The sequence below is a fragment of the Anopheles bellator genome, chromosome 1 (genome assembly GCF_943735745.2).
Source record: "Anopheles bellator chromosome 1, idAnoBellAS_SP24_06.2, whole genome shotgun sequence".
In the NCBI taxonomy this organism is placed as follows: domain Eukaryota; kingdom Metazoa; phylum Arthropoda; class Insecta; order Diptera; family Culicidae; genus Anopheles; species Anopheles bellator.
In genome coordinates, this window is record NC_071285.1 from 8,377,997 (window position 1) to 8,392,009 (window position 14,013).

Here is a 14,013-nt window from a genome sequence, read left to right on the forward strand (position 1 = left end):
GTTTCGGGTATTACCAGTGTGATTTGTTAACCCGCCGCCGCCACCATCGCCGTCTTCCGATGGCGCTACCAGGATGATGCAGCAGCAACATGTTGATGCCGAATGATGATATTGTGTCATTAATCTCGCATGGTGCTGGGTTTTGTTGGGGCTGTGTGTAAATGATCGTTGGAATCTAGGAAATGATTTGTTGTACCAAACGGGAGACATAACAATCGGCCCGAGGTCCGAGTGTTTATCGAGGGTACCGTGAAGGGCTTCCCGGGAACACTACGAATTTACGGTTCACTTCGAATCAACCACAGAGCACCGTGGGACGCCGATTACTCAGGTGACACATTTTCCGTCCACGCACTTAAGGTTATGCAAATATTGCGTCCTCCGTCGTCATTGAACCGCGTCACCGGAACGGAGGTTTCGGTTATCTACTAGACTCGCTGTGACGGTAGCAGGGTAGAGTGGCCCACTCAGGCGTATCCAATGATGAGGTACCGCTAACAGTACCGCTCGATACAATGATCAATAAAAGAAGGCACTGTGCCGAGCGAGACTGTAACGCAAAACCAAGTGTCCCTGAACCCCTAGATACGGTATACCTCGAACTACAGGGCGCCAGTATCCCGAGTACCTCCAGTTTGGGACATAGAATAAAACAATCCACCAGCTCGGTCTCTGCCACAACTGGGGACTGGAGACTTCTAGCGTTCCAAGTCTTCCTGGTCGCCCGTTATGGAAATCACTGTGGACACCACCACCACGCTCAGCACGTGTTTAGTCGGTTAAATGACTTACATTATTGATCGGCCCCCGGCAGTCGCTGCTGAGAGTGTTTGTTTAGTCCGTCCGAAGCGGCCCAACTCTACCCACTTCGGGGGGTCCCGTGTCCGATCCCTTGTTTGCTCACCCCGAACCCCCGGCTCGAGTCAATATTTAGGTCCAACCTCCACACCGATCGATCGATCGACGATCCCTCGACTTGATCGTGTGGTCCAAGCGGTAGAAAGTAGCCGGCAACCCATTCGTATGCAGCCCGTCCCGGCATTCTGGGGCCCCTCGATGAAGCCACTTGATCCACGACTAGAACGACCACAAAATAGTTCAACGGGAAAGAAGAAGCCTGGTGCGTGACGATCGCATTCAGCGGCATTGTGGAGAGATTTGTGGCGTCTAACCTCTGCATTCTGCGGTCGGCCGATATGATGATACGAAGAAGTGATAGAAGTGGACATTCCGGGCACGTACTATGCAAAACGTGTGTACGGGTGTGGGCATTTGGGGCTTTTTCCAGGAAGGCCACACTTACGCCTCGTTTTCGGGGTTCAAACATTCCCCAGGTGAGGTGATGACGTGAGACGATAAATACGCGAAACGCCTTCTTCAAACACCTTTCAACGAGGATTTTATGGAAATATGGTGACGTCACGTCTGGGGGCACGTGGACACAAACGAGGCGTATGATTGATCGCCATGCGCCCTTATCAGGCAGCTGCAGCTGACGCATATCGCAGACACTATCACCTCGCGGACGATCGACGGGAGGCGCCTCGCGGAAGGTCGCAATTTTTCAGTCATCACCCCGTCGTACGATCCGATAGTGTGATGTGCCTGTTGTGCAAACAATACTCCGACTTCGACGGTACGCGGAAGTCCACGCGGATCCATACTGGTGATAAGGGCTGCGTTCCCTTCCAACGACTATGCTTAAAACCCTTCGGGAGTCAGCGCCTCGAAAAGACCAGACCCCCAGAACGCCATCTTGATCAGTCCCGAGGCAAACCCGTGACCTAACCGTGGCCTTAGCCCCCCAAACCGCGGGCCATTCTGGCGTCGTCCCATTAATAACCCTGTTAATCAATTAGACCCACCGCGAGAGAAGTGCTTGACACCTCCGATCATAATCTTCATTAGACACATCTCCCGAATCTCTAGCGAATGCGGGGCCACAGAGGCTGTGTACCGTGCAGTGTACCCTCTCACCGGGAAGGGCCCCCTTCGTCGGCGTCCGAGAAAGGAGAAGGTAAAAGCAACGGTCCCGCCCGATGACCCCACGGACCTCCGTAGATGGAGCCGCTCATAATCGGGTCCCATTAGAGCAATAAATGGGCAGCAAATAGCTTCGCACGCCCGGCACGATCTCTCATCGACCATCGACCTACCGCGGCCAGCCGGCCCGCTGGCCGGACGCGGTGTGAAACGAACCGTGCAACCGGTTTTTCTCCAGGCCCCCCAATCGCCGGTACAGCGTCGTTCCCTCGATGGGGGTTGGCTTCGCTTTCCCAAAAACCTTCTGGAAGCGTACGTCTTCCGGACCTCTCCGGACTTCGGACTGGATGGCTACTTGAAGAGCCGCGTCCGCTCCGGGTTATGGGAGCCCGTGTTTGGCGATCATGACCGGTTCTCGGGTAACACGAGGTTTATTCTTTTGACCCCAACACATTCGATGGCTCTATCGCGAGGAACGCTCTAATGGAGCGTTTTGTTTAAATGATCGATGGATGAGAATGGTTGGCTGGGGCCACGGAGCCAGCCGGCCGAACATCAGAAAGGTGGACCGCCCTGGCGCACGATTTAAGCACATTAGAATCTCCGTCGAAGATTGGGCCCCTGAGCGCAAGGGCGAAGGCATACTCTCGAACGCCAAAGGTCTGCGGTGCCATTAAATGGATAAAACATAACGATTTGACCAGCAGGGCCCCAGCGGAGCCATCTGCACAGCAAGGTTCTATTCCGCCTGAATCCGTGCGTTCATTTTCCAGGCAGCTCATCCTCCTCCGAGGAGAACCACGGAAACGACGTACCGGCTGATACCAGATGCCATTACTTGAGTTTATTAATGATCGGCTGGAAACAATGTTGCTCGGCCGAGATTGTTTCTCGCGGGGTGCGCTACCAGAAAACCCGGGGTGTTTTGCCAACTATCACCACGCGCCTGGCGTCAGTAGCAAGTTCACCACTCGAGGAAAGGGAAGCTACCTTCTGCAATCAAAATCAGTTCACGCAGCCATAGCATCCTTTCCCCGGGGCGGATTGAGGGGGGCACACTTCAGACTCTGTGATTGTGTGATTGATAGGCACCCCAACTCGCGGAGATCCCAAATCAAAATCCGAAGATGAAGGCCGAGCCGGGCATTGCGTTGGAATAATATTTTGCTTTCGGCATTCATTTCCCACTTCTTTTTTCGGTACGGTTTTGGCGGCCCCCAAAAACATGGTCCGAGCTTCGCTTCTTTCAATGGACATAGCGAACAGTAAGACCCTTCAACAGACCCTACCCGACCAATCTTCTGTTTGATTGCACCGTTGGCAAGCTTTTTCCCGTGCATAACAAATCGGCCCGATGCTCCACCGGTGCTTGGCTTGAACACGTAAGGAACTGTGCGGTGAATACATCGCATTGAAGTAGTGCAGGAAGTAGTGCAGGAGTGCCCAGTCTGAATGCGGAATCAAAACACATCCCGATCGAACTATACAACATGGCAGAACGATGTATGTCGGCTTCGGTGAAATGCACTCCACTCGCTGGCCGGCGAGTGGAAGATTCCTCTCCGTGTGTTCGCAGAGAAATACTTGAACATTCTAATAATAATTTTTCTCTCGTATGGACGTGAGGGCGTGCCCCACTCCCTGCGTGCTTCTATCGGAATTCTAAGCACGGTTCTGCCGCTACGGCACCGTGATGATCGATTGCCCTAACGGGAGCATGAAATTTTGGTTCGGTTCTATGTTATACTTTTCTTCTGTTTTTCTCTCCCTGCTTGCCGAAATTAAATAGGCGTCCGGGTCCACAGGGAACCCCAAGCCGTGGGGTCCCAGACCGTGACCGACACCACCGTGAGCCACTTCAGTATTACTTGAACCCGCCCCGATAATCCCGGGACCCCAGTGTCGATCCCCAGCCTCAAGTAGTGCGCCGCTCGCCGGGTCGATCCGGTCCAAAAATTGGAAACTCTTGCGTCATCTCGGACACGGAAGAAAGTTATTTCTACGCCATCGCCCGCCGCCGCCACCGCCGGCCTGTTTCACAGTTTTGGCGTGCCCCCCCTCAGAATGGCTTAGATGGTCCGGACCGAAACGTCTACGATCTCTGCTCGGGAGGGTCACATCAGCACCAGTTAATAGCTTGAACCTTCCCACTAACCCATCTCGGGGTGCATCGGGCCTGTCGGTGCATCACGCGACTCGAATGTCCTCTTGTGGCGTGAGTTATGGCCAGCCTGCGTGGCGTTCGGTGCGGGTCTGCCGCTCCCAGATGTTCCTCTCAGACGGGTTGATCCCGCTGCCGTTGTAATCGACTCTATCAGAACCCGCCACCGGCTCCGGCGATAACCTCCGGCTCTCGAGCGGTACTCAGTTGGAGATAAATTTTAATAATTTCTTCATCTCCGACGCGCGTGACCGCTTGTGGGTCTCCTGTCTGTATGTTAGCTGGCAGCCGATCGATAGCAGGCAATTGAGTTCTCCATTTTTCATTCTAAAACAATTAAAAATAAAACTAGGGATTAATGTTTGTAATTTGTTTTGGTTGTGGGGGAAGATATCCATTGGCGGAAGAAAGAACTTACTTGGCGAACAGGTTCCCGAAACTATAGACGCTCTGGCCACTCGACCGAAACAGCTCAATCGCTTGATGGTGATTACTTTCCAATGAAACTTATCGTCAGTCCAGGGCCCTCGTCGAGAAGGGGGTTTCTTACGTCTTCCGTGTTGGCATTGACCTGTCAGGCTCTGGCCGCTCCTGCGCTAAACCGCCATCGTGCGGTTCCTGTCGGCGACTCATAAACTTCTCCCCCATTTCGTGTCTGGTCGGGTCGATCGAAGCCGGCCGGACGATGCGGCAAAACGGACGCATCGTCCCCGCAGACCGGCCGTGGCCAGGCCACCGGTCAAGGCCGGGGAAGCTCCTAGGCGCCAGCCAACTGTGAAGTTCAGGGCGGAAAATGCCGCGTCCCGGGACACGGCCAACCACGGAGGGGACCGAAAAATCGATCCAACTAAAAGCAATGTTTGTCAATGAACCGACCCTTGGCGCGTGCAGAGGGATACTTCTGGGTGGGGACTACGCACGCACTCACCCGTCAACCGCACACGGCAGTAGTCGGAACCAGGAGCATTATGTTCGCGCCTCACATTGGCCGGCCGGCGTGTGTGGCTTCCCTGTGTGTGCGGGGCAGAAGTTCCTACGGCAGTCGATTATGCATGACCATGTCGTCGTTTTGGGGGCCGTCGATGGATGTATGGTTTATGCTTTATGTTTTGCCTCGCTTCCACGGTGCGCCATTTTCCAAGGGCCGAAGAAGGGCCGAAGACAGGGCCGAGGCCACACACAAAGGAAAAACTTTTCCCGGAGCACTGAACGAAAGTGAACGCAATGTTAGTTATGCTCGTGGGGAACATGGCAAAATGGCACGGCTTAACGTTCCCGGTTCACTATTTATTGCTTGTCGTTCCTCGCGGGGAAAACTGCGCCATCAGCGCCGGATCCCGGGGAAAACTTTGATGATTAAAGGGACAAGGAAAATTGAAAAGAAAACCACCCTTTTCGCGCTGTACATTCGCTGCTGCCCGACTTTTATCCCCTTTGGAAGCGTCACTCAATCCTTTACATGTTCCGCTCCACTTCCGACGGGGCCGACGCAAAAGGACGTGCGAACGCATTCGTACAGCATTCGCTGTCGGAAAAAATGTGCAATCGATAGTTGGCGGCGCCTCGGCTAGTAATTCGATAACACGGGGAGCCGACTCCGGGGTTGGTCGGGGTTGGGTTTTGATTTTATTTCCGGTGTCCGTTCCCGGCACCGGCCGGGGAAGTTGTATGTTTTTCAAACAAATTCAATTGTTCGGTCAAACCACAACGAATCCTATCAACTGCCGGAGAACAAACGAAGCGCGGCCGAAAACAAAGGCGGGAAAACCGGAATTGGATCAGCGTCGCCTACTGTTTCATGATTTATTGGGTGGCCTACTGAGCTAGGCGGTGAGAGCCGATTGGTATATATTCTTTCGTTCAAAAAAGGAAGAATTGTTGGGAAGGACTTTCGGATGGTGTGGAAACTGTTGAATAAATTTAAATTACTTGCTATTACTAAGAATTTTTAGATTTTTTGACACCAACCGAATTGCTGGAAGAGATGGAGATATAAATAAGCTTTTTAGGGCTCTTTAAAAAAACAGGCTTAAGTAAATGATATCAATGTTTCAAATTTATGTTGGAGAAATAATGTTAAAGACTTCGAAGTTTACGTTCCGTTGAGTATCTCAAAATACCTACATACGAGGGTGACTTGAAAAGTTTCCGACCTAACAAAGATGCAAGACACTTTTTCTGAACTTAATTTGTTCATCATAGTCACCTTGTAACTATACAAGATTTTCCAGGCGATGCTCGCATCTCTCTAACCCGCCCAAACTGTCCTCGGAAAATTAGCAATTTTGGAAAATGGAAAATTGCTTTTTTTTGTTTTAATTTGACTTCATTTGACGAAAATGTCTGACCTCGGGGCTGCTGCCATCTTCATGTCGAGGTCGGAAACATATCCACTCACCCTCGCAAACGTGTTCGGAACCGTTCTTTGAGTTTGTTTTGGAGCATTTTTGTTTCCTTTTCGACATTGGATTCGAATGAATCTCCGTCCTTCGTCGTTCGCAATTTTGCATCAATATTGTTTAGGTTCCGACGGTTCCGATGCCTCGGTTCCCACCAGAAACCATCGGCGAGCCGCCCAAGCGCGTATGCTTCGCAGATGACGCACTTTGTGGCCTCCGTTCCCGGCTCCGTGCCCACCCCCAGCACACAGTAGCAGCACCTCACTGGCTCCAAACTCTGGCTCATCTGGCGAGCTGTCAGCAGCTCGGAATTCCCCGCGCGCGCGTCCACGGCTTTTGGAAAATCGAACCCCAACCCGACCGGCGGCGGTCGAAGACAAAGAAGCCCGGCACATGCTCACCCAAACGGCCCCGCACTGTCGGAATGTGATGCGTCTTGGTCCCGTGGGCCGTGCCGTGCCGCAGACTAGGAAAATGTCGGAACACATCGTCGCGGCCACCGGCGAAAGGTTAGATTTATGTTTGTCAAACATCGGAACCCACCCCGAGCTCGTCCGTTTTTTTGGGGGGGCGTGCGACTGGTTCGACCATCGGCATGGGCGCAGGAGCAGTAGTAGAGTTCCTGTGTAGCAATAGGCAGGTAGCATGGTATGGGTAAATATTTAATGGAAAAGCAATCTCGCACCGAAATCGTTATTAATATGCGATGCAACGTTTCCTGCCGAGTATTAAAGCAACAAACACACTGACCCACCGTGACCCAAATGTCCTGCCATAGGGCCGTTGCGAACTCAAAGAGGTATTTAATTAAATTCACTTTTAAGGGAAATTTTTAATTTCGTCATCCTGCTGGGCATCGGGCCAACCTGTGGCAAAAAAGCGCCAAGTGCGCCACGAAATCACGGTTTACGGTGTTTGCGTGCGATTTCAACGGCCGGTCACGGTCGGCCACTGTTTGCCGGAGCCGGACCGGAAATGAATATGAAGCGAACCAATATTAGCATAAAGTACGATAACGAAAATTAGAAAAAATGGTTCCCGGGCCGGCCTTTCTTTCGGTGCCGTCCTTGAATGGTGCCCGTCTACCCCGTTGACCCCGTTGGCAGTAAGATCGAACGCCAGAACGGGAGAAGAAATTAATTTCCAGAACCAGAAACATGACACGGGCTACGGCGATGAGTCATCCGTGCCATGAAGGGTTGGGAGCGAAGATTTTCGCCAAGAAAGGCAGGTTCTCCTTTCATCGCCGCTTCATTCCGCCGGCGCGATCGTTTGACGCTGATAACTGCGCTTTCTATTTTTGGTGTCGCGCTCCAGCGGTGACCCGAACGAACGATAGTTTGTGCGCCTTGGCTTCCGAAACGGCGGAAGGAAATAAATTTTGCTGATCCCCAAAACAGACAGGGCGTGCGATGGGACGGCGATAACGACGGAAGGAGTGGTACGGCCCAGGGAGTGGCTCTAGTATAAGCCTCTCGGCCGCAAGAAATTATCCGTCGTTCCAGCGGGAAGCGATGCAGTTCGCGGAATAATCATCGCCGAGTGGAAAATTGTGTAAACGCTGGTCGTTAGAGAAACCGGGGGCCGACCACGAAAAATAAAACACCGGCACCGAGGAGGAAAACGAGACTTGCCGCTGCTGTGACAATTAACGAAACTGGGTGGAACTGATCCAGTTCCTGTGCTAGCCGGTCGGCCGGCTGGGCTTATGCAACGTGCCCCGGCGAAAGCGTGGCGAGAACGTGCCCAGAAGCTTGCCGATGCTAAACGTGTCCGTGGGGAGCAAGAGGACACCGCGATTCAATGGTCCGTGGCCACTGCACGGCTCGGATGGATTCAAAAGCGCGCGTTCGAAACATAAAAACACGGGCAGAACCACGCGGAGAGTGTCACGAAATGGGCTGAGCTCGCGGAATGCGAAACATTGTGCAGTTGCAACGCGAGAGAGTGACACCTCAAGTGTAATGGCGAGACAGCCTGACGACAGGCCATGGCTAATGGCCGGTACTTCGGAGCTGAGTAAGCTTTCCCGTGGCTGGACTCTCGCTGAAGGGCACTTTGTTTTTGTTGGTTGGTCACGAGCCGGACCGATGGACGGCCGGGGACAGCCAGGATCCGGGAGGGCCACCTCGAGGAACAGTCAACTTGCGTCAATTGCAACCCAAGACGCTGGTAGGTTTACGAAAAATTTCTGCAACCTTTCGTCGGCTCAAGTTTATGCTGACTTAAAGCGGTCGGGGGGCTAAATGTTAACTGTTTTATATTTGAGGGCTTCAAATCGAGATCAGATAACAGGTATTGGCCTTAATGTTAGCAGTTCGTTCGTTTAGCTCTAAAAATGAACAAAATGATCCTGATTATATGATTCTTCGCAAACAATTTTTTTTACAAATACTTCCTACAAAATACGTCCAATAAAACCGGACTTTATTACAACATTTCCTTCCATTTCCCAATTTCAATTCCCCAAATCCTTATCGAAGCTCTTGGAGCCGCTTATCGATCGAGATCCCCAGGCGAGGTCCCCGTCTGTTTCCGTTTGGCCTCCAAGATGGCCCGGCGACGATTGCGGCCCAGGACGACGGTGACATAAAAACCCGTTATCATCTTTATTAATCCTGTAAACATCGAGCTGCTCGGGTCCCGGTTCCAACGCGTAGAACCGCGCCGCGCCACTTACGTAAGTGTGCTGTGGCGTGTGTGCCGGTGACCTATTTTTGCGAGGTGTACTGTCGCCGTCGACGCCAGACCGTGCTGGCCGAGCCAACCGGAAGCGGACCACGGAGAGACCACCCCGATCGATGATGATGGGTTTTGCGAGGCGGAACAAACCTTGGGCAAACCATTCCGGACCGTAGATGTCCCGTAGATTGACTTTAATTGATGGATGTAATTGTACATGGTTCGCTGTTTATTATCAACACTTTTCTCGAACCACCGGACGGCAGATCGTCTGCCGTCCGCGGGGAGTGATTGATGAGCTTCGCTGACGTGTCGAAGGACCACAGACGGTGCCCGTCACACAGCAGGATCCGTTCTGCGGGCTGATGCTTTTCCCGAAAACATCTTTTACAACCGCCCATTTCGATGTCCACGAATCGATTCGGCGCCCGGATCGGCACTCTCATTAAGCGTGGATTGGGAAGGTCATTAAAAAGAGAGTGAACTCCAACCGACCGGTGGGTTAATTGATTTCCGTGGAAAAACTCTCTCCTCCCGTTTCCGTTGGATACCGCTCCGGTGGCCTTCCGGTCGTGGGTAGTTCCTGCCTGATCGTAAAACCGTTTATCGGAACCACAAATATCAAATTAACCTAAAAACGTCGCGCTCGTGACGTTTCCCCGGGAAACGGCCGCAATGATCCCGTCGGAAGCACGACACGGGCGCGAGCGCCATATTGGCGTGAAATCGGACAAGGTTTTCCCCCGGAATCGGAAGTCCCGCCCAGGTTGGAACTGTACAGTCGTCGGTGGGATTCATTCGGACCGGGGTCCTGGGAGCTGGTTATAATAATTTTATCACGCAAACATACACCTGCAAAATTGGACCGGAAACCGGGCATTCGCACGCCTTTTTTTGCGCCCGATCCTTTTCCGCTCGGTGAATTGAAAGGACACACGCTCCACCCGTGGCGTGGTTTAATATTTCATTGATTCCCAACAAACAGCGGAAAGGAAGGAAGTAGCACCGAACCACTACCAGTTCTTGGTGCGTGCTCCCAACGCACAGAGAGAGAGAGAGAGAGAGAGAGTGCGGGAAATGTGAATGGTGAAATGGCCGAAAAGATTTATGATCGTCACGATCACGTTGTTTGAGTGAGACACGCGGCAAAGGAGCTTAGCGTGCTCTCCAGGAGGAGGCTTTCTTGGCCGATTCTTTGAGACGAAAGCCAAAGGTACTTTAGCAGTGGCCCTGAGGGCTGCGTTGATTTACGCGTTGCGTTCGCTCCGTGACGGGGTACATCAGTTCGCGCGAATGATTAACGACAACTTGGTGGCCATCATTTTTGCAGTCAAGTTCGCAATTTCCTGCGTGACCGATGACGGGTGTTTAGAATATGCTAAATATTCCCGCTTTTTTGCAATGAAACCGAAACCGATTCCTCGTGGTTCGGATTTTATGACTCCGCGCCAGCTGCAGCGTAAACAACGGGTTTCAGGTTTCCGTTTGGGTGTAAGCAAAATTCCTGCAAAGTCGGCCGTTAATCGGCCACACACTGTCAGCGATGATTGTGTTCGTCATTAATCCACCGTCGCTCCTAGACCGGACACCGGAAACCCACTCTTGGCGATCAACACGGACCAAACACCGAAGATTCGATCCGGTGTGGTGCGAATGTGTGTCACAACGCGGTCTCTGGCGACCGTACCTCCCTCGGGCAAAGTCCCCGACTTCCAAGCGTGTCATAAAGCGATTATGTTGTGGTATGACCACCGCCAACCGACCATCATCATTCGCGTGCTGGGTGATGTCATCTGGGCTCGAAAATCCGCTCAGAAGACAGCGCGGCCGCGGTTCAGTGGTCACGGCACGGCTGCGGATCGTAAACCAAAGTCCCACATTGCCGGGAACCCCGCGGGATTGGGACGCCGAATGAAAGGAACCCCATTGCAATCCGTGGCGTTCCGTGAATCGTGACACGAGCCGATGGCTCAATGCGCAACGATTCATTCGAGAGTCGCCCAACGATACCTCCCGCCCGTGTCCGCCATTGTTTCGCCATCGCCATCCCGTTGGAGTCCCAGGGAGCATGAAAAATACATTCACTCGCGTAATTATTTGAATTCGGCGACACGAACTGCCGAGCGGGACACTGTCAGGACCCGTCAGGTTCAAGGGGGGGCCCTGTTGGAGGGATTTATTGGATTAGCTTTTCAGGATCAGAAGTTACCGATCTGCGGCGGCATCGAGGAGGCCCCGGGAGCCGCAGCTCCGAAGCTGTCGTTGGGAGATTTTCAATTTGCTTGAAACAAAGCCAGAAATGGCAAAGAAATAAGGGGGATAAGCATTCACTCACTTCACTTTTCCGGCCGTTTCGAGGAAGGCCGCCGCTTTGAAGTGCTTGATAAATAATTCCAAGAAATGACACAAATCCTTAAAAGCTCTGCCGACTGTTGGTAAGCCTGCTACGATTGGCAGGCTGACATTAGTATGGAGTGCGCTTAGTAATAGAAAGAAATATCTTTTCAGGCATAAATACTTGACGAGGCTCTCAAGCAAGTCAAGCAAATATAGAAAAAAAAAATTGTTTTCCGCCCCAAAAAACTCTATGCTCTTTGCCAATAAATTATAGATTTGTCACTCGTTTTGATTAGAAACATTGCCCGTTGAATCACCCAAGGCCCGGCAAGGTTCACGAGACAAAACACCGTTGCCTATGGCCGTGAAATGTCCCTGTCACTTACGACGTACGATCACGCGGTGCACGTTCCACAAGCTCGTTCAGACAGCAATCTGGACCACAGCCGGGCCCCGGCTGGATTGGTCCCCTGGTTCCACCGATTTGCCACTGCGAAATCCGACAGCGTTCCGTCTGAGAGGCCCGTCTCTACACCATCTGACAGCGAGTGCCTCTCGGCGTGATTGGCTGCGAGCGGTGCGCGCGTGTCCCCGGAATGGCCGGTTTTCGATTAATAATTCATTATCCGAGGTAGAGGAGCGGAGCATAAAACACCGTTAGCATCCCCAGAGCAGCAGCCGCCAGGCTCACGTCTGACTCGATTTGTGCAAAGTCAGACATTTGTCAGCCACCGACCGCCGACGGTCGCCTGACAATTTCTGGTCCCCGGCAGAGGCGAGTAATGTTGCTGCTCGCCCTACAGGCAGGTTCTCCACCGGTTTTGCTCCGGGGAGGAAAATTATCGGTTGCAGCCTTCCGATCCAGGGCGATACGAGTTCCGATCCGGGCGTTCCGATACTGCAATTGAGCTGCCCGCCAGAGAGTTAATCAGTTTGCCACCGAGACCGTGGCGAGCAATTTCGGCAAGCCCCCAAAGGGTGCCTTCGGGGCAGTAGGGCGTAGACCCCAACATAATTTATCCGTGAGCCGCCAGTTGTGGGCCACGGAAATGACACACACCACACAATCCACTTTGCCACTTAATTAGGAGTTAACTTCCTAGTTGGTTCGTTTTGTTCCACTTCTGGCCCTGTTGTGAACTCCAAAAACCGTATAAACAGATTTATGATGGAACCCACACTCTCGTTGAACACTTTTTGGTTACTTTTTGGGGGCTCCCCTTTTGGGGTTATGATTTCGGTGCACGTCCACCGCACGTCGCCGTGGAGAACGATGTAACATAATTTCGATCCGTTTCAACGGAAAACAACCCAACCCATTCATCACCAGCCAGCCAGCCAGCCATCCAGCCAGCCAGCCAGCCAGCCAGCCGGCCGGCCACGTTTCAGTTGACGGACTTTTATGGGTGACCCATTTTGTGTTGACGCACGGAGAGACGCGAACGAAATTTCGTTTTTCGGGGGTGCGCGCTTGTTACGTTACTTTTTGTCCCTAAAGATCGTAGCAACATCAGTGTGTGGTACAATGTGGTCGATGGACCCTGGTGGACCCTCAGTTCACGCCTTTATGATCTAGTGGGATCTCGAAAAATAAAAAAACTAACTAGGGGAATTTTAATGTCCGGGCGGCGGGTATTACAGTGTGCAGCGTAAATAATCTAATTTTAATAACCTTGACTTTGAGGGGGGGTATGAAACACCGAAACGATTAAAAATTTCGAAATTCTTCAGCAAATCGGACATACCGGTCCCATAATATTCAAACCTACTGTTTGCCCTCCGGCGGATCGGGAACCAATCGGGTCGCACAGTAAAAACCAACAACCGAGGGCCACTTTTCCCATTTTCCCATGAAAATTAAACATCAACATCCTCCGGACCTCCGTGCCAAGTCCGGAGCCCCCGGGAGGGTATGTTTATTGTTTTGGATTCCAATGCCGGACCCCATTATGCTGGGGGGCCCGGAACGGATATTAGGCTCAGCGGGTGCACCTTCGATGCCACACCACCCCGAAAGCCGCATCATTTCTTCGCTTTAGTAAACTCAGCGCGATCGCACGATCAAGAAGATCGCGTCTGCTCTTTATTTTTGTTTGTAGCATCCGAGCATAAACGTGAATGAAAGTGTGCGTGTCTGTGACACATTAATAATTCTCTTTCCCTTTTTGAATTCGAGTGCACTGCAAAGTGCAGCATGGGCAAGCGAATGGCGCGGAAGGCAAAAAACGATGAACGAGCTTCGAGTGAATGATGGAAAGCAATTTCGTTAAAATAATAAACCCCGGTTGGCACCGGGTCAGCATTAAACGGTTAAAAACAAGACAACATCCGTCTCGGTTCCGTATGTGGCCCAACGGCCTGCCATTCATCGAACGGACACGATGCACATCGGAGTTTGGGTGAAGAAAAAAAATGGGTTACCATGGCGATGGCGGCCCGTTGATGGCCGAA

General features: G+C 52.2%; 1 protein-coding gene across 1 annotated transcript in view; it reads left to right on the top strand.

Annotated features, from left to right (window-relative positions):
* Nucleotides 1-14,013, top strand: part of LOC131216588 (igLON family member 5) — a 68,963-nt gene that overhangs the window by 42,409 nt on the left and 12,541 nt on the right. The window lies entirely within an intron of this gene.